General features: G+C 42.6%; 3 non-coding genes across 3 annotated transcripts; all 3 read left to right on the top strand.

Moving 5' to 3' along the window:
• Positions 1–9,125: 9,125 nt before the first annotated feature.
• Positions 9,126–9,197, top strand: trnag-ucc (transfer RNA glycine (anticodon UCC)). Its single transcript has one exon. It is a non-coding gene; the product is annotated as a tRNA-Gly (tRNA).
• An 8,867-nt stretch (positions 9,198–18,064) lies between these two features.
• Positions 18,065–18,136, top strand: trnaw-cca (transfer RNA tryptophan (anticodon CCA)). Its single transcript has one exon. It is a non-coding gene; the product is annotated as a tRNA-Trp (tRNA).
• A 2,309-nt stretch (positions 18,137–20,445) lies between these two features.
• On the top strand, positions 20,446–20,517 carry trnag-ucc (transfer RNA glycine (anticodon UCC)). Its single transcript has one exon. It is a non-coding gene; the product is annotated as a tRNA-Gly (tRNA).
• Positions 20,518–20,723: the final 206 nt, after the last annotated feature.

The raw sequence follows: 20,723 nt of genomic DNA, 5'->3' as shown, positions 1-20,723 counted from the left end.
ACTCTTGCTGGCAACCTCTCTACGATGATTTGGCATCAAAAAAAAATAATCTGAAATTTGTGCAAGGTCTCCCCGCCTCGTTGTGTGACGATGACCTGTTCCCGCCCGGACAAACTAATCTAGTGATCCTTGATGACCTGATGGAGCAGGCCGGTGACAACAGTGAAGTGGAAAAAGCTTTACAAAAGTACACTCATCATAGGAATTTAAGTATTATTTATTTAGTTCAAAATCTATTTTTTCAAGGTAAAAAAAGCCGCACTATTAATTTAAATGCCAATTATATAATTCTTTTTAAAAACCCCAGAGATAAACTACAGGTCACCGTCTTGGCTCGTCAAATGTACCCTAACCAGACCAAATTCTTTTTGGAGGCATTTGAGGATGCCACCAAAAAACCCTACGGGTACTTGATTGTGGACTTAAAAGCACAAACCCCAGAAGACTTTCGCCTCAGAACAGGTTTGTGCCCGCCCGATTGGCCGGCAGTGTATGTGCTAAAGAAAAGGAAATAAATAAGAATGTCTGTTCGGATTAAAAGAAATCTGCCGCTTTTGCAAATGTTATTTGAGGGGAGCCCGTGCCATAGGAAAGCTGTGCTGGCAGGGGCCCCCTCGGATTTGATCGAGACCCTGTGTGAAATAGCTTTTAACATCTTACGCGGTAATATACCCCTAACCCCTTCTCAACATTCTAAACTCAAAAAACAAAAAGCGGTTATCAAGATCATCGCTAATAAGAAGTATTCTATTAAAAGAAAAAGAAAGAAGATTAATCAAACCGGAGGTTTTATAGGACCGCTGTTGAGCATAGCCGTGCCTTTCCTAACCAGTCTTCTAGCTTCCAGAGTGGGTTAATAATGGAATATGCTCAGAAAATGTTTTTGATCCCTCAGGAGCAGCTTGAGAAACTGAGAAAAAATGTTGTCGGGCCAGAGCCCATTAGACAAACGGCCGAAAACAACCTGGACTCTGAAATGAAAGCTATACTGGCCAGGGCCGATTTAAATCAGTATTCCAAAGCCCAGATGTATAGCAACACGTTACAGCTCTACCTCCGTCTGGTTAGACAGGGTGAAAAAGATCAAAACATTTTAACTTTAACCATGGCCTCTCAAGAAAATGGTTCTGGGACTGATGCGGGGGGTACGGTTGATAAAGATGTTGCGGTGCCCGAACCTGTTGAGAGTTCAGAGGGAGATGTTGTAACGGATGTTTTGAGAAACATGCCGGCCAGAAGCAAAAGACATGCAGAATATATTCTGCACAAAATGGTTCAGAAACCGCGGGTAACGACTTGGAATGAACAGGGTGAATTTGTTTTTAAAGGACAACTGCTCAAAGGTTCACACATGTTTGATTTGTTGAAGAGTGTCACTAGCACTAATAAGGTACCCGATAGTCGCCGACCTGTAGGCTGGAATGCTTTCCTACAGGCGATGGCCTGTCTGAACATACCCCAATCAACAGTCCCTAACCAGGAAACGCGACAAAAAATCCATCTGTGTAAAGAGGTGGTGACTGATCTGACGCCGATATCTCATTACTCTGACCGTGTTGAGCAACCCTCCTCAGGATCTATCCATCGTTGGGAAGCTTATTAATCTCATGTTTTTATTTGTCTCCCCTGTAAATAAGGAACCGACAAACCATTTTTTTATTTTTATTTTTTATTTTCAAATGTTGTACATTTATTTATAACATAACCCTGCTTTGTATAAGATTTGTGCTGAATAAAAACAAAACTAATGATTCAAAGGCTGTTTTCATTATTTTTTCACTTTAACACGCATGACATCTTTTAAAATCCTCACAAGAACACCCCATCTGTATACATGGCTGGCTAGGGTCGTAAGTAATTGTGTTATAAGGGGGGGTCCACAGTGTCCTGACAAACTCTGCCACTTTTTTATCATTTTGGCCTAAATCCTCACTGTACAAGGACATAATATCGGGGTATGACCTTCCTTTAGATCTATGATATAAGAAAAACACACAGTGTTGACCACAAGTGAAGGTCTGAAGACTTTGTACTTGACGACCGCTGTAAATGGTTTCTTGACAGTTGTTGAGCAGAAAGTTATTGATCTTCCGAGGGAAAGGTCTGAAATCCGGGGGGTTTCCATAGGAATCAAAAAATTCCCCACGGCGGTCCTCCCTTAGATAAATAGCCAGCCAATGTTCTCCGGGCATATTTTTAGGGTGTGTGTTGATTATGTACATTGCAGGTAAATTCTTGATCTTAAATTTAGGCAGCTGGTCGCAGGCGTAGACTCCTTGAAACACTTTCCGTGAGCCGTCCAGGGCATTCATGATGTGGTTGAGCTCTCTGGTGTTCATTTTAATAATAATCATACAGAACGTTTCTCCTCTGATTCACCTCAATAATGTTGTCAAACACAGCATACACGACCATATTTACAGTGCGTGGTAGAGGCTGCTTGAAACGCATCTCCAAACGCATATTGCCCGTCTTCATCAGTGAAAAATGTTGTCCACACTCTTCGTCAGGGGTCAGGTTGAAACCGTACAGGGTGTAACCGCTGCAGTATTCCCGGCGATCGATCAGCAGAGGTTGATCCTTGAGATGGCGACCCGTAGCCAGTACTAGACTGTAATATTCACGAACCGCGTTGCCGTTTTCAAAGTCAGGTTGAAAAGGTCTGGATGGAACCTGCACACCATCGACGTACAGTGCTATAAATTCCGCGTTATAATGTTTAAAGTTAAAGGGGTTCTTGTTGTAAACCCCGGTAAATGCATCATTATCCACGAGACCTATAATAACCTGTTTTGGGAGCTGGCCTAGAAACAGATTTTCCTGGTTCATCACCCGTGTCCCTGCGGGGATACTGTGGACTTTCATATAGACTCTTTCGATCGGGTACTTGGCGTTTGCCGTCATTAAAGCCTGCGCATGTCCTAGTTTAACCGCCGGGGAGACGGATACTTTTTTCACAAACAGCGAGGCCGATAATATGGTCAGTTTATATTTTTCAGTATCAGGGGTCATCAGACAAAAAGCACTTTTACTACGGATCATTTTAATTTTAATGTCTACCCCGTTGAGCATGAGTTTTTCTTGGAAAAATATGTCTGCATGAATATGTCCCATTAGCTCAAAGGTCCTCCCTTCTGTTGAAAAGGCCGTTCTTTTTTGCAAACCCTTATTGAGTCCCTCTGGATCCTGGTCGTCCATAGCTTCCGGGGTGTCTTTGAAGAAAAGGCCGGGGCTGAAACTGTTTGCTTAGGGTCTCCTCACTATAATTAAGGATACACTCCATCATGGCCCTATAGGGGTAAGTATTGCTGCTTTGACTAATGAGCCGATCTCCCAGGGTCACATCCACCTGTGAAAACATGGTGGCCACCGGGTAATTGATGACCCCAGCGTTGGCCGTCTTCTCGATTGCATCGCCATCCTCATCAGTCACTTTACAGTTCATTAAAATAAATGTGTTATTCAAATCAATATAATCCTCGCCATTGCCAGCTATAAAAAACTCCAGAGGGGCCGTATCTGAAATTGCGGAAAGAGGGGGTATCTCTACATATATGCTCTTATCTATACTCGTTTGAGTGTATGGAACTGTAAACAGATCCAGTTCTGATTTGACGCATTCTTCCGATAGACTGTGGACAAAAGACATTTTTAAAAGATGTATCCTGAGGCTCTATTTGTCTTTCTTTGAGACTTTCTTTTTGCAGGTTTTTTCTTGTGCTGCTTCCTTCTCCGAGTGTTTCCACGATATGTTGGAGAATGAGAGCTTCTTCGTTTTTTGTTAGCCACGGATCTTCGTCGCCCTGGTGGACACATACTGTTTCTTCTTTTACCCCCCCTCCTCGCCATTACCATGAGACCCGAACCCTCCTGCTGCTCATGGCCAGCTGCCCGGTTCATAACATTGGTGAACACGTCACTAACAATATTTTTAGCCGCTGATTTCAAGTGGGGTCTGGCTATAGCAAAGCCTCTCTTAAGCAGGGGTACGGCCATTCTAAAGAGACCACGAAAGAGTCCTCCTAGACCGGCTCCATACATTGTGGGGGCTCCTACAAAACCGGGCAAGCCGTTCCCGGCTTGCATCTTGTAATAATCCACATAGGCGCTAGGATCTACATAACCCCTCGAGGTAGCCATTTTAATAATGTACACACTGTTTCAGGGGTCGAAAATGTAGTTTGACAATAACTTTACCGAAGCGGAAGGGTACGTTGATATTCTGATCCGATTTTACTTCGATCGTGATGTTGTCAAAGTGGGTCTTTGAGACTGGTACGTAGTGTGGCTTGTCATAAGTAATTGTGACCATGTCATTGCTTTTACCTTTAATAAGTACATTTCTCAAAAGGGGGACATAGCTATCCCCGACCCTCTGGTGTGTTATGATATCCGTATACACATAAAGAGTGTAAAAGCCGCCCCTGATGTCAGCCGGGAAGGGGGCCACCACTTCTGAGAACCTGCTCTCTGTGTCAGAATAGAACCCTAATATACGCCCCAGTTGTCCTTTGGTTTGAATGCTAATACCAGGTTTTGACACCTTGTACACTCTGTTTTTAATAGTGTTGTAATATAGCTTGATGTTGGGGGTGCCTTCTGAGAACTGTTTATGCATCTCATCTAATATTGTATCCACATTGTCATAATAACCTCCTTGCATCGTGAATGTCCATTGACTCTTTTTAACATCGTCAAAAATGGCGAAGGTGGCATCCTTATCTTGTAAAACAGCCCAAGTGTAAGGATACTGTATTTCCGCCAACCCCACTTCCCACGACCCCCTTAGATCTATAGATTTTCCAAATTGTACCGTGTAACTGGATATTTCATTTTTAGGGTATATATCGAGAGAGGCGTTACTGGGTAGAGTCACGTAGAAGCCTCCTGATTCCATCTTGAGTATCGAATGTAATGACCCCCTCACACCGGCGGGCATGTTGTTATAAGGCTTGAATATCACAAACCTGTTGTTCAGGGACCCAACTATTGAACTTTTCAGGCCATCCAAGCCATTTCACCAACATATATTTTTTCCGGTTCTGGGTTTTCTCAGCTAATATCTTTTCAACTCTGTATACAATGTCTTTACCCACAATAATTTTTTGTAACTCGGCTTCGTAAAACGTTCCTTCTATATCCTCCCCGTCATAGTCTTTTAACCGGTACACGGGCGGGTCTCTAGCCACCTGTTCGGTAACTGTAAAATATTCGTCAGAAAATGTTTGTTCATAATCTTTGGCAAAAGTACTTCTTAGCTTTGAAACGCGAACCACATCGCCGATGTTGAACTTATAAGTAGTTTTCCCCTTCTTAATAAATGGGCCGTATAATTTTTTATAGACCTTAAAAGAATTACTTTGATCAACATCTATAGGCTTCATTTTAATACTGGCGTGATACCCTTGGTTGTAAGCATCGATAAAATCCTGAACTTTATCAAAATACTTGAACGTGTTGACCGCTGTAAAATATCTCCACATTTTGGTCTTTATGGTGCGGTTAAACCTCTCCACCACCGATGCCTTAAGCTCATTACCGGTGGTGAAATGATGTATTTTGTGTCTCTTCAGTAGATTCTGAAATTCTCTGTTGAGAAACTCTTTTCCTTTATCAGTCTGCAGTTTTTTAGGACATCGTCCCTGGGACAATATATCCTCAAAGGCCCTTGTCACCGCCCGACCTGTTTTATTATGTAGAATGCGAGCCCAGGCATATTTTGATAACACATCGATACACATCAACATAAATTTGTGACCATTGTTATGTTTTGATAAATTTGACATATCGACTAGATCCATTTGCCATTGTGAGTCTATGTCAGTTGCATATACACGGTTTCTTTTAAAGTTAATCCTGAGAGGTTTATGTAAGGTATAGGCGTCTTGTTCCCGTAACCATTCTGAAACAACCACATCATTAACCTTCACACCGGCCTCAGCGAGTCCCCTTTGAAAACCCTTCTTACCCGCCAAACCCCCAATCTTGGCTGGGTTGTAGTATAGTTCATGCATTTGGGGAGCTTGCCGAGTCATTCTGCCAAATAAACACACAGACCCACACTATGCGCAAAGTTTTTATACAAGGTTTTTTATTCAACTTCAGGAGAGCAGATACCCCTTTTTAGACATTTGAGAAAAGTATAACATACACAACAATTTTTTCTACGGTCCAGACAAAAAGAAATCAGATGATTGGTTACTTGATCTATATCAACAAATACCTGTTTCTTTATCTTGTAGGCACACACCTCAGTTACATATGTAAATAAAACAACAATATGACCTATTTTAAAAGTAAACAGAGGGGTATTAAACATGCTCAGTAAAAGGTCATACAGATGTTGATGAAATGGCCTAATATCATTCTTGGCCCCCTTGAGCGCTTCATCCCAGTGTTCGTACCCCCCGGTCTTTGTTACAGCAGCCATGAACTTTTCCAGGTTTGAAAGTTGATCCTCATCGATGGTTAAATCTGTAGAGAAAAGGCTCGCGTTGGCTACTTTTCTGTCAAGCACATGGTGTAATAGCGCTCTCAGGTTAGCTGCAGAGTGTTGATGACAGAACCAGTTGCAGCAGCAGTCCAGAACATTCCCCATGTTCAAAGTCCCTTAGTTCAGGTCAGAGTCTGAATCAGTGGCGTAGATGTCGAATTCTTCGTCGCTGCCCCCAGCTTTAACTTCTTTACGGAAGAAATAAGCTTTTAGCTTGCCAGCGGTTTTTCTACTTGGCTCATCCAGGTCATTGAGCAGCTGCCCAAGTTTCTCTATTATAAACGGCTCCTTTTTCAGCTCCAGCAAAATCTCATCTATGATTTTCTGGACTTGTCCAGCAGTGACATGTATGTGGGAGTAAGACAGAGCCTTGATTAGTGCCGGTTTCAGCCACGGTTTGTTCAGTCTTCTGTAAAACACGTTGAAATAGAACAGGAAATAGTAACGGTCTGGTTCAAACAAACAACTGTGTCTCAACTGACTGGGGTGATTCACTTCACACCCCCGACAGACTTCTTTCAGAGCTCGGTCGATGAGAGCACTCAGAATATACACCAGGGTGCTTTTAACCACTCTGCTTACTTGGACACCTACCCCGGGCATAAATCCTGCGTCTTCATCACGCCCCCGAGACAGTCCGATGCTCATTGGGTCGCCTGGTGGTTTGTGGGGTGTTTCTACATCCATTGGACTGACCCCCTCCTGAGACGCACAGACGGTAGACAGTTCGGCAAAATCGAGGCCCTCCATGAGCTCCAGAGGCTGGGGATCCCCGAGACTCATTTGGACATCCATCGCTCCGCATGTTGTTTCGTCCTGAGGGACCGGGGTCTGAGGTCTTGGAGGGTAACCGCAGTCAGAGGGTTCCGGAGTGTATACAAAATCTGGGGAATAGAACCAGGGGTGATCCCGGGTTTGAAGAGGCCTGTAGAGCCTGTCGACGTCCGCAGCTTTCGGGTAAGACATTCTCTTTAATTTTAAACCATGAATGAATTGTTGCGCCTTTTATCCTATCTCTTCACTACGTCACGACACACCGCCCTCTTAGAAGAGAGTAGACCCTGAGCCGTCAGACCCCCCTCCAACCCCCCACAGGTCGTCTGTTTTATCATCGTCGTCGTCATTCAAGGGGGATATATAATCCATAATCCAGCATATTCAACTTCTAACAGAATCCAGTTGTGAACATTTGGTCAAGATGTCAAAACCATCATTTATACAGTTTATGACCTCTTTCAAGAACGGCCAGTCCACGGCGTCAAACATAATTTCAGTAACCTGTTTTTCTGGATCCTCCACAACCCCTTCAATAGGGTTTGTAATCAGGGTACTGCTAAACAAAACCTTACGATCAGTAGTTAGAGATAGACTCTTCACCACTGTACCGTAGTTCTGCAAGCTTTCCCATTCACACCTTTCAAAACTCTGAGTCGGAGACTCCGTTTCGCCTTCTCTTGGACCCTCTTGCAAGCCTTCTAGAGTCTTATCCACAAGCCCCAGGTCTCTCCATGCCATCACCTTCAACCAGTCCTCAAAAGAGTATTCAATCACCGTCTCAAAAGGTTCCAACGTACCCTCCTTCTCTCCCAAAGCAAAAAGCTCCACTCCAACATAGCTGGGATCCCTTTTAAAGCGGTAACCCCGTCGACCCCCCCAGAACAACACCCAGGAGCGTTCAATCTTCAAATTGGTGAGTACAGGAACCCTTGCCCGGGATTGTTTCTTGCGGGGTTTCATGTTGATGTCGCTGGACATGTTGAAGAAGCGGGATGTTTCAGATGCTGAGAATTAAAGAGGTATTGCCTAAAAGCAGCGCGGGGTCTTAAATAGAGAGGAGAGTTTCGGGGCGTTGCCTTCAGAGGGGGGGGGGGTCTTTATGGGTGGCCTTGTTGTTCAGGGTTTTAGGGGTGTACACTTTCTGACGGATATGACGTAGGAATAATTAAGGAAATAACTCTAAAATCACGCCCCCCAATTATGACGTAGGAATATTAATAAGCTTAGGGCATACGTCATAACAAAATAGGCCGCGCCCAAAAAACCCTACTATCTACTGATGTGCGGTCCTAATTAATCGGCTACGTAAATCATTCCTTTCCGACCGAACCTGTAACGCTCAAATAAATAATCTGTATAATTTATTTAGCCATCTAACTTCAAGTTAACCTGACACTGAGCAGGTTTGATTTTTGTTTGTCCGTGTTCCACCTCGGGGGGTAAATTCAATAAACTATGCGCTAAATAAAAACTGACCTTTAAATAAACAGTATTCATCTATCGAGAATCTATGTTCATGGTTTGTATAGAAGTATTTCCACATATGCATCTGGACACTCGGGCAAGCCAGCTGAGAAGTCGCTCAAGTCGCCGCAGCTAAGTATCGCCTTTTTCTCTCGCGTTTCCTAGTTTAGTTAAGAGTTACATTGATTGTTTACGTGGTTTGTTTAGCTAAGAATGATATATCTTGCACCTGTTTTGTAGTAAGAGCAGCGACTGTTTGTTAGTGAATTTAGCAAGTTACTTAGCACACTCAATCAGAAGCTTTACACTGTAGGCTGTGATTATTCGCATGTATCTAGTCAGATGAATGATCTGAAATGCATCAAAAGTCATGGAATGAGAGACTTTCCGGGCATTGGTGGTATAGTGGTGAGCATAGCTGCCTTCCAAGCAGTTGACCCGGGTTCGATTCCCGGCCAATGCAACGTTTTCTTTCTAGGCTTCCGCCATCACACTTGTGATGCTTCGGGGGAGTTCGACACCATTCAAGCTATTGCGACCCTACTAAGCCTGCACTTACCGCTGTTTTCACTAACACACTTCTGGTGAACCGTTGCGCATGAACAGATGACGAATAAATGGCCTTACACTAGTATCCCACAGCACCAGCTTCGTCTGTAGAAAAACAAAGGTTCCTCTGCCTGCTGCAGGATACCCACATCACACTTGACTCGCAGACCTTTACTGCGCCCTCTTGCTTCACGTGGGCCGTGCTCCCAGAAGCGCTGTAACATACATGTGCACTTGCGTGCAAAAGTATTCGGTATTACATTTATTTGACGTGTTCATTGCTTGAATATACTTTAAAAGCTAATACACTCCTCTCCATGCTCACCAACAACAATGTTGGCGACGATGACGGCTAAAGTAAGGAGAAATAGAAATGCCACTTCCATTCACTCCAATTACTATTGTTGTTATTATTACAAGGGAAAACTATGACCCTTGGTCATCAGTGTCTTGGGCGGACAGTTATGTCATTTAACAACATCCAAGATACCCGAGCCATCGGTCAGTCAGCACCGCTAGATGGCGGCAGTCAGACACTCATGCAATGTTTGAAGGAGAAAGTGTTCAAATAGAGGAGCGCACAACTCTCTACGTGGCACCGATGTTAACTAGTTTTCACAGAAACCTGTGCTATGTGGCTCGTTGGTCTAGGGGTATGATTCAAAGGGTTCAAATCCCGGACGAGCCCTTTGTTTTAGTCTTCTCTCATTCATTTTCATTTTGACAGGGTACTTTTGCCAACATGAAAAACATTTCCTTCATGTATCATGACTTCATTATGGTAATATCTCATTTCGTATGTTTCCAAATAGGCCTCTTAACAATCATCTACAAGCCTACATATACCAGCATGATTTCATACAATGTGCACGATATGTAGTCCATGTCTGTCTCTCTGTCTCTCTAGATATATGTTTATAATTGAGTTGATGATAGTTGCATCTGTGCGCCAAACTGTGTCTGAGCAGCAGACTGTAACTTGAAATAATTGCATGAAAATGTCTGTATCTTCTTAATTTTATGCAGGTTAGTTCAGCTAGTAAGAAAGGTCACTATCTTTTTTATCTTTTTCTGTAACTAAACCATTCAGTCTTTCTACATGATGCCGTAAATCCAACATTTCCCCAATTCGCTCCCTGCGAGAAGACAATGCGGTGTGCAATGAAAGTGATAGCCTGTCACTTGGCACTTCAGTTCTGCGTACCACCAAGTTTTATTAGACTCCTTAGTTCTAACTGCAAGTTCCCTGCCATGTCCATGAAAGGGGATTGAGTCCGTATTGAACCATTATCTAAAACACAAAACTATGAGAAAGCTGGTGCGCATCGCTACCTTCCGAGTAGTGGCCAGTACTACTACTACTAAAGGTAATTATACTAAGGAACGAATGAACGAAAGAGAGAGTATCATTACTCAGTACACTTAGAGGCTATGTGTGTACTAGTAACTTGTTACTTGATTTAAGTCACGAAAAGTCGCATCCAACGTCAGTCCCATCCTATGTAATGTGTGATGTCCAGAGCCGGCCCTAGCCATTTGGGGGCCATATGCGAGATTTGATAGTAGCCCCAGAACCATCCCCCCTCTCGATGAAAAACATTTTAGTGGTGCCCATGTTTATGGCGTATAGAGAATGTTTAGTTAAAACTAAAATAAACACAAACATTTAAATAATGCACATCACAGAACATGTATTGCACTTTAACATACACTGTACTTGTTGAAGAAATTGATGTAATAATCAATACAAATGTAAATAGTGCACTATGCATATTGAAATCAGAGCAATAACTAATAAACTGTTTAGGTAAAATAACATCCACACCAAAAATACTCAATATTGAAAATACTGTAGTGCACAAAAAACTGAATTTAAATAATACAATACTATCAAAAATCATTAGCTGACAACTGGCAAACTACTGCAGTACTTAACTACTAGCTGATCATTATCATCATTTGGATGGCAACTGGCAGTAGGCTAGCTAGCAAAGTGAGCTGGATTATTACTTTATAATGATATATAATTTATAAAGACATGTAAATTCCTCACAAAGTTATGACTTAAAGTCCCACTGCTTGGAATTTAGAAAACACAGAACATCACTAAAGTTCCCCTGACATTATCTTTATAAACTCCACCACAATATACATTATATCCATCATATTTACATTACATTTAGCATACATATCCCTGACGCGTGTATTGACCTCACTGGAGACAATATGCTCGAGTCACAGATTAAATGCCCCTCTCCCTCTCGGGTTTACATGGTCTTAGTTTATTGCACTAGAGACGAGTTGTTTACCCGCAGCCCTGCACAGGGCAAAGGACTGTCTTGTGCATTGCGCCTTGTTTAATACTTTGTTTTAATGATCTTACCGAGTGGTTTTTTACGTCACTGGTGGGGCTACAAAGCCATGAATCGAAGTGTTTTATCAAGTTAGGATTAAAACACGATGTACAAAACTGAACAGTGTACAACAGACCCACAACAATTTAGAGAGCATAATGATAAAGGAAACCACTGATCTGCATTAACCATGAAACGTCCATCAGCAATGTACTTTACCTTGAAACCCACAATAAATGGACCAGACCGTTACCTTGCACTTTTAAAATGCGTCCATTTCCGGAATGTTACATGGATACCATCATCTCAGACATTAGAATTTGCACGTAAACTGTGGGCTTAGATCGTGGAAAATTGTGCGTGTTTTCAAAATTTCTACGCCATTTACTGGTGTTCTTGGGATGCTCCTTCTGTGTGACCGTATACCTCGAGTAAACGTTTACTCGGTCTGCTTGAGCAAGTGGGTTGAAATGACGTGTGTAAGCCGAAAGCCAGTAATGTATTTTGATACCAGACATTACAGCTTTCATGACCAGGGGCGCAGCGAGGATTTCAGGGCCCCATGAAAGTAAAAAAGGTAGTTACCGAAGTGTGACCCATCGGGAGGATAGCTAAACCCGGGGGTTATGCCTGTGAGGAGAGGTTGAGGGGTGGATGAGGAAGCTCGCCACTTGATAGGTCCGGTCGTTGAGGTAGGAGGAGAAACAAGTGAGAGCAGTCCCAGAGATTCCAAGGTCAGCGAGGCAGGAGAGGAGGATGGAGTGATCGACGGTGTCAAATGTTGCGGAGAGACCAAGGAGGATGAGGATTGAGGAGAGGGAGGCTGCCCGAGCACAGTTGAGGGAGTCAGTGACTGCCAGGACAGCAGTCTCAGTGGTGTGAGCGGTGTTTGGAAGGCGGATTGCAGAGGATCAAGAAGTGAGAGATGGGAAAGGAATGCAGAGAGCTGACAGTGGACCGCACGCTCGAGGGTCTTTGAGAGGAAGGGGAGTAGGGCGACAGGGCAGAGACAGGTGCCTCTGAGGAGAGGTGGGGTCAAGGGTAGGTTTCTTGAGGAGTGGGATGACCGCAGCTTGTTTAAATGCAAGAGGGGAAACAGCCAGAGAGGAGTGAGGAGTTGAGGAGGGAGGAGAAGAAGGGGAGTTGAAATGGAGCAGACGCTTGCAGGAGGCGAGTAGAGAGAGGGTCCAGGGGACATATTATGGGTTTGTGACCTAGGAGGAGAGAGGAAAGTTCAGAGTCTGAGAGAGGAGAGAATGAAGAAATGGAAGCTTGATCGGTGGGAGACTTGGGCAGGGTGGGAGTGGAGAGGAGACTGTTGAAGAGCTTGTGGATGTCTGTGATCTTGTAGAAGAATGAGGCAAAATGATGAGGTGAGATGAGATGAGGGAGGAGGGGGGAGAAGAGAGAGAAGGTGGAGTAAAGCTTGCGGGGGTTGTGGACAGTGGATTCAAAGAATGACTGGAAGTAAGACTGAGGTGAGCGAGGAGGGGAATGTGGGCAGTAGAGAGTGGTAGAGTGCGAGGGTAGCTGGGAGTTTGGATCTCTTCCACTTGTGCTCAGTGGTGCGCAGACTGGTTGAGCAGAGAACAGAAGAGATCCAAGGCTGAGGAGGGGAGGGACGGACAGAACGAGACAGTTCTTTATTTACACCTTTTCCTGAAATCAGGAGCGATTCAAACTTCTGGTTTGAAATAGCTGTAGAACTGTCGCTATTTCGGTTGGAATTTCATGAATATATTAATATAGGGACAACCTATGGACTGCCTACAAGACGCACAATCCCAAGAAAAAGGGAGCAAAGTCGATACACGAATTGTTTATGAAGGCAAAAAAAAAAAATAGGCAATTAACCAATCGTGAAGCATGAACCGATTCCAAAGTACAACAACCCTGCTAGCACATTGCCTCAATGCTGTAGCAATATAAATTATATTGCTACAATGTTATTGGCAATGTTGTGTGTTAGCAGGGAATACCTGTACAGTTTTTTTCCAACAATCTGAAAAGTTAAATACTGGTGCTGAAAAATTAGGTACTAATAAAACAGAAGTATTTGGCACACACAAGTAATGTGTGTTGGTTCGGCAGTTACTGCTCTCAGGAAGGTAATGTGACTGCCTCCCGTCTCCCCAAAGCTCCCGTCATTGATGAAGCAGGCGTGACCGCACCTTCCCAAGCTCTTCACTATGACTTCACATCTTGTCGCTATTAAAATCTAGGATGTGTCACAGAGTGGAAGTTATACAGTACCACTGGGGGGTAAAACTTATGGAAGCACGACTACACCACCTAGCGGTTGTCTACAGCCGCTAGGACCCATTGGGAGGTTGTCGATTGCCCAAATATGCCCATTTTGCATTTACTACCTCAATTCTCCCTTCGATTTAGGTTATTTAAATTGGGGAATCTCAAGCCAGGAGCACACCACAGACCACACAAGACAGGTATACAATTAACTGGATTACAAATCTCTAATATAAAATCCATCAGACTTCCTCTTTATGTTAAAAAGACAAAAAAGTTCAAACTAAAAAATGCATTCGTGGAGGGTTCTGTAGGTCTCCTCCGGCAGCACCAGGAGCTGGAATGGGGCAGGCAATAGTCCACGTGTCCTAGTAAAAAGTAATGAGGGGCTCCGACAAAAATTCAGCTTCTGCTCTGGTCCGGGTTTGGCAATACAAAGAAATTACAATGTCCATGTACAGTCCAAGAAAACAATGGCCGAGTTGAAAAAAAAAAAAACAGGTTGCTCGTTGTTATCCTTTGAAACACCACTGTAGTTCAAAAAGCCTGTACGCTATCCCTTCTCTGGATACTCTCGCTAGCGTTGCAGAGGTCGCCTCAGCTCTCCTCTGGGTCTCTTAGCCCTTTCCGTTACTTGTCCATCAAGTCCTTCGTTCGCCTTTGGCTCCACGTTTCGTTCCCGTTGCTCTGCAATCCCGTCCCCCCCAGCTCCACCCCGGGAGCATTTTATCTCCAGCCTAACAGGTGCTCCTCATGGTCAATTATTGAATTTCGTAGAACCTGGCGAATAAGCGGGTACTCTCATGAATGCGTGATTAGCCATGTGTATATTTAAATCAATCAATCGTTAATAAAACTCGTGCATTTCCGTGAAGTGGGGCGGGACATTCAAAGTAAACAAACGTGATTTTAATGGGAATAATGTGATAATATAAGAGGTTTAAAGTGAATTAATAAAACAAAACAAAAAGCAATAAAAAACACACAAAACAAATACCAAAATAGGCTAACGCCCATTGCTAGTGATGCAATAAAGGGACACTGTTTGGAATGAATGAGAATTGTGCATTCTTACCGATGCCCCACAACGATCACACCTTTTGATCGATCAGCTATTTAACTCTTTCATCAACCTCCATTACCTATAACATAATTTTGAGAAATGTACTTTTTCTTTCAAGTGTGCTGCAGGAAACATCCACTTATTTATAATTCGTTTTATGTCACTTGTTTGCTGCAAGAAAGGCAAGGCGGTAAGGCTGTAGAACACTGCTACATTATGCATCTTGCACTATGGTGTCTGTAATATAGTTTTTTCGTGCAATACTAATTTATATTGTATTCATAATTCGATTTGTCACTTGTTTCTTGCATACTGTTTTTATTTTGTGTGGTTTTTTATTGTTTCAAAAATAAAGAAAATCTAAGACATAAAGCTATGCAGTTTCTGTGTGAGTGTATGAACACAATGATCGGTGGTGGAATTGGCTGCGATGCCAGGGGCACCAGCTAAAATCTTGCCTAGGGCATCAAATTGGTCAGGGCCGGCCCAGGGCGGAATGACTGATGTGCGGTCCTAATTAATCGGCTACGTAAATCATTCCTTTCCGACCGAACCTGTAACGCTCAAATAATTAATCTGTATAATTTAAATCTATAATCTCTATGAATTATTCCTCGCAGAAAAGCTACTGGGTCTGGATCACTACTGGATCTGTTAGGAACGGCGCCGTCATTGTTGGGGGACACAGTCAGCTGTCATTTAACTGGGCAGATGAAATACAGTCAGATTGTTAGCCATCTAACTTCAAGTTAACCTGACAGGGAGCAGGTTTGAGATGCTGGACATGCTGCTCTGGAAACATAGCTGGCTGAACTTTAAACTCGCTACGGAGAATGGAAAATCCCGAGTTAATGCCAAGTTATCCTGAAACTTAGCCGGCTAACCTACTTATCCAAGTAGGAAGAACACACCCAGGTGCCTATATGTTGTTGGTTTCTTTACAATGCTTGTGTAACTTAATAATATATATACTTTTCCTTGTGCAGAAAACATATCGGCACAATTCGAACTTGTGCAAGTTTTATTGTAGAATACTACTACTAATAATAATAATTACAATTATTATGATAATAAACACGAAACAGAGACTGATTAGCATACGTTGAGGTTATCAACAAAGCTATTAACTCTTTACCATAATGCATTTTTACTATTAAGTTGTATCTGAAGCATATCATCTTTCGTGAAACTTGATTTGATTATGTACTTTCCCAGCGTTACTTTTAACTTTTCTGTATGTGCACATATTCCTGTTATCCACAAACCACTGTAGTTATTTAAAGCAACTAAACGCAATAACTTCATCGTCACTCTTGTAACATTAAAACCCAATATTCACTGGCGCTGTTTAAACTGTGAATAACTAGGTGAGTGCATGTTTTTTCAGACAATGGCCAATTCTACCTGTTCACCAAAAGCAAGCATGTGCAAATATGTACATTTATTATTTGGACCTTATTATATTAAACCTATTGTAAAATAAAATACAATATTAGTAAAGGCAAATACACTCACCTAAAGGATTATTAGATACACCTGTTCAATTTCTCATTAATGCAATTATCTAACCAACCAATCACATGGCAGTTGCTTCAATGCATTTAGGGGTGTGGTCCTGGTCAAGACAATCTCCTGAACTCCAAACTGGATGTCTGAATGGGAATGAAAGGTGATTTAAGCAATTTTGAGCGTGGCATGGTTGTTGGTGCCAGACGGGCCGGTCTGAGTATTTCACAATCTGCTCAGTTACTGGGATTTTCACGCACAACCATTTCTAGGGTTTACAAAAAATGGTGTGAAAAGGGAAAAACATCCAGTATGCAGCAGTCCTGTGGGCGAAAATGCCTTGTTGATGCTAGAGGTCAGAGGAGAATGGGCCGACTGATTCAAGCTGATAGAAGAGCAACTTTGACTGAAATAACCACTCGTTACAACCGAGGTATGCAGCAAGGCATTTGTGAAGCCACAACACGTACAACCTTGAGGCGGATGGGCTACAACAGCAGAAGACCCCACCGGGTACCACTCATCTCCACTACAGATAGGAAAAAGAGGCTACAATTTGCACAAGCTCACCAAAATTGGACAGTTGAAGACTGGAAAAATGTTGCCTGGTCTGATGAGTCTCGATTTCTGTTGAGACATTCAGATGGTAGAGTCAGAATTTGGCGTAAACAGAATGAGAACATGGATCCATCATGCCTTGTTACCACTGTGCAGGCTGGTGGTGGTGGTGTAATGGTGTGGGGGATGTTTTCTTGGCACACTTTAGGCCCCTTAGTGCCAATTGGGCATCGTTTAAATGCCACGGCCTACCTGAGCATTGTTTCTGAGCATGTCCATCCCTTTATGACCACCATGTACCCATCCTCTGATGGCTACTTCCAGCAGGATAATGCACCATGTCACAAAGGTCGAATCATTTCAAATTGGTTTCTTGAACATGACAATGAGTTCACTGTACTAAACTGGCCCCCACAGTCACCAGATCTCGACCCAATTGAGCATCTTTGGGATGTGGTGGAACGGGAGCTTCGTGCCCTGGATGTGCATCCCACAAATCTCGATCAACTGCAAGATGCTATCCTATCAATATGGGCCAACATTTCTAAAGAATGCTTTCAGCACCTTGTTGAATCAATGCCACGTAGAATTAAGGCAGTTCTGAAGGCGAAAGGGGGTAAAACACAGTATTAGTATGGTGTTCCTAATAATCCTTTAGGTGAGTGTATAAGCGGAATATATTTGTTATAAATACAGCAAATATAGTTTTATATTCACTGTATTTTCCATTTCATGGGATTCCAGAATAATTTCTGTATCAAATTTAAACTACTGAGATATCATATTAAAGATATAGGAAAGACCAAACACATGTGCAGTATCCGTTTTTTTTTCTTTCTTTCTGTAATTTCTGCTTTAAGTTTAACTTGGTATTCACGTCATGCCATGTGTTCTGTGTCATGCTCACTGTCACTATCTCTTTAGCATTCTGTTTAACTTCTTCATCACGTCAATGCTTCAGTTGCCCATTCATTAACCTAAATGGTCACTAGCAAAACATCACCATAGTTCCCAATATTTTTCCTTGACGTCCTGTGTTAACTGAAGTTTAAGGACCTCGTGGCGCAACGGTAGCGCGTCTGACTCCAGATCAGAAGGTTGTGTGTTCAAATCACGTCGGGGTCAGTCTTTTACTCTACATTCCCTGTAATATCACTCAATAATTCCTGCTGTGGAGAGTGTTATTAATATCCTAGAATGCAAACGTTGTTAGTCTAAGTAACATGCATCTACACCCGAGAGGATGCATAAAAGTCAGTCTGGTCTCCTGCACGTTGAAATTATATTTGATTTTAAGATTCCGTATCGTTTGTTATATTTTAATCTGCCTTGTTATAGGCTATTAACAGTAGACTGTCACAATCCGTGTTTTATTCACCTGCTGTATAGCTCCCTTTTATGTATTTCTTGTGCTTTCGATTACCGCCTACCCAATACTGTCTCACTTTCTGATCCCTGGTCGACACAATTCATACACTAATAATAACGTATAGAAATACTTTAGATAACATCAACACTACTAGGTAATAATAGTAGATGGGATTCAATGTTCATTTCTCGGTTCATGTTTGAGCGATTCCGAGGCCTCGCTAAGGTGCCTTTTAGTGATGCGCCAAGGTCGCTGCACTGTGGCGCGGCACACCGACCCCCCAGGATGTTGCCATATTATTAGGAATATTATTAGGGTTCCACTGTACAAGATCTGCTGCCGTGCTCGGCATTACCAGCAGCTTATCCAGACGGAGGCGCCGGGTGTCACAGAGAGATGCAGGTCGGTGCTGCTAGTGGAGCGAGTCACTCATACTTTGACAATCACTCTTTGGGTGCATCGGGGTGTGTATATTGAAGTCACTAGACTTTCATTGACGTACACGGAGTAGCCTACACAGCATCAGCTGAGTTTGCGCCTGTAGAAAAGCCTGGCTGAATTTCTGCCAGCCCCAGCTCCTCTAGTCCAATAGTGCTATTAGTCAGCAACATTAGATGGCAGTCACACACAAGGTGCTTGAACTTGAGACTGAGAAAGTTTCCAGCTGTTGGAGCGCACCGCTTTCTACGTGGCACTAGTGTAAAGATGTCACTAATGTAAGTTTGTTCGAGATATGATTCTCTCTTAGAGTGCGAGAGGTCCTGGTTTAAAATGCCTTTCTTTTACGGTTTTCTTAATTTCTCATTGTATAAAACACATTATTATTATTTTTATTTCTTGGCAGACGCCCTTATGCAGGGCGACTTGCAACATAAGTGCAAGAATACAGTTAAGTACAAGGCATCAAACATTACAAATTCAAATTTACATTAAACAAAGCAATTCAAGATAATACATTTTACAACTTCCAATGTATACAGTTAAGTACAGTAAGTGCAGTCATACATTGTGAAAAGTAAAGCTAAGTGCCGTCAAGATGTACGACAATTGTCGAAATCATGTATTTGGCCAGTGAATAAGATCTCTTCTCCTCTCATCAGCATTTTATTATGGTATTACCCCTTTTATGTAAAGATTAGTTTATAATGCACATGCATATACTACATATACTATTATCATTTAAAATATTGTAGACAGACGCCATCCGACTGTCTATCCGTCTATTTTTAAATCCATCTAGTTTTGTCCATTTGTCCAAAATGTGGCTAGAGACAGTGGCTTGCTTTCTACCTAGTTCCCCCAGTAAAAGCCATTAACCACTGAAGAAACTCAATTCATTTCTGACAGTCATTTAAGGTAAGGTACATCCTTGCCATTCTTAACAATGACTGTGATGTCATCTACGTAAGCCACCGCTTTGAAAAGTTTCATTAATACACCAGGAACAATCAGCCCAAATAGTCTGTAGGTTATGTAAATGCATCACTACCAGCAGGTGACACACACACACACACACACACACACACTTTTCTCTCGAGTTTGTTTTTCCATTCCAATGGGTGTCCAAGTTACTCCAACAGTCCAAGTTACACTGTCAATCAAATACATCATTGTCCGTGTTCCACCTTGGTGGGTAAATTCAATAAACTATGCGCTAAATAAAAACTGACCTTTAAATAAACAGTATTCATCTATCGAGAATCTATGTTCATGGATTGTATAGAAGTATTTCCACATATGCATCTGGACACTCGGGCAAGCCAGCTGAGAAGTCGCTCAAGTCGCCGCAGCTAAGTATCGCCTTTTTCTCTCGCGTTTCCTAGTTTAGTTAAGAGTTACATTGATTGTTTACGTGGTTTGTTTAGCTAAGAATGATATATCTTGCACCTGTTTTGTAGTAAGAGCAGCGACTGTTTGTTAGTGAATTTAGCAAGTTACTTAGCACACTCAACACGCCCTGTCTGTAATCAGAAGCTTTACACTGTAGGCTGTGATTATTCGCATGTATCTAGTCAGATGAATGATCTGAAATGCATCAAAAGTCATGGAATGAGAGACTTTCCGGGCGTTGGTGGTATAGTGGTGAGCATAGCTGCCTTCCAAGCAGTTGACCCGGGTTCGATTCCCGGCCAACGCAACGTTTTCTTTCTAGGCTTCCGCCATCACACTTGTGATGCTTCGGGGGAGTTCGACACCATTCAAGCTATTGCGACCCTACTAAGCCTGCACTTACCGCTGTTTTCACTAACACACTTCTGGTGAACCGTTGCGCATGAACAGATGACGAATAAATGGCCTTACACTAGTATCCCACAGCACCAGCTTCGTCTGTAGAAAAACAAA

This window comes from Amia ocellicauda, chromosome 19 (assembly GCF_036373705.1).
Source record: "Amia ocellicauda isolate fAmiCal2 chromosome 19, fAmiCal2.hap1, whole genome shotgun sequence".
Classification (NCBI taxonomy): Eukaryota; Metazoa; Chordata; class Actinopteri; order Amiiformes; family Amiidae; genus Amia; species Amia ocellicauda.
Note: the sequence above shows the minus strand (reverse complement) of the source record. Positions and strands in the feature narration are given on the sequence as shown.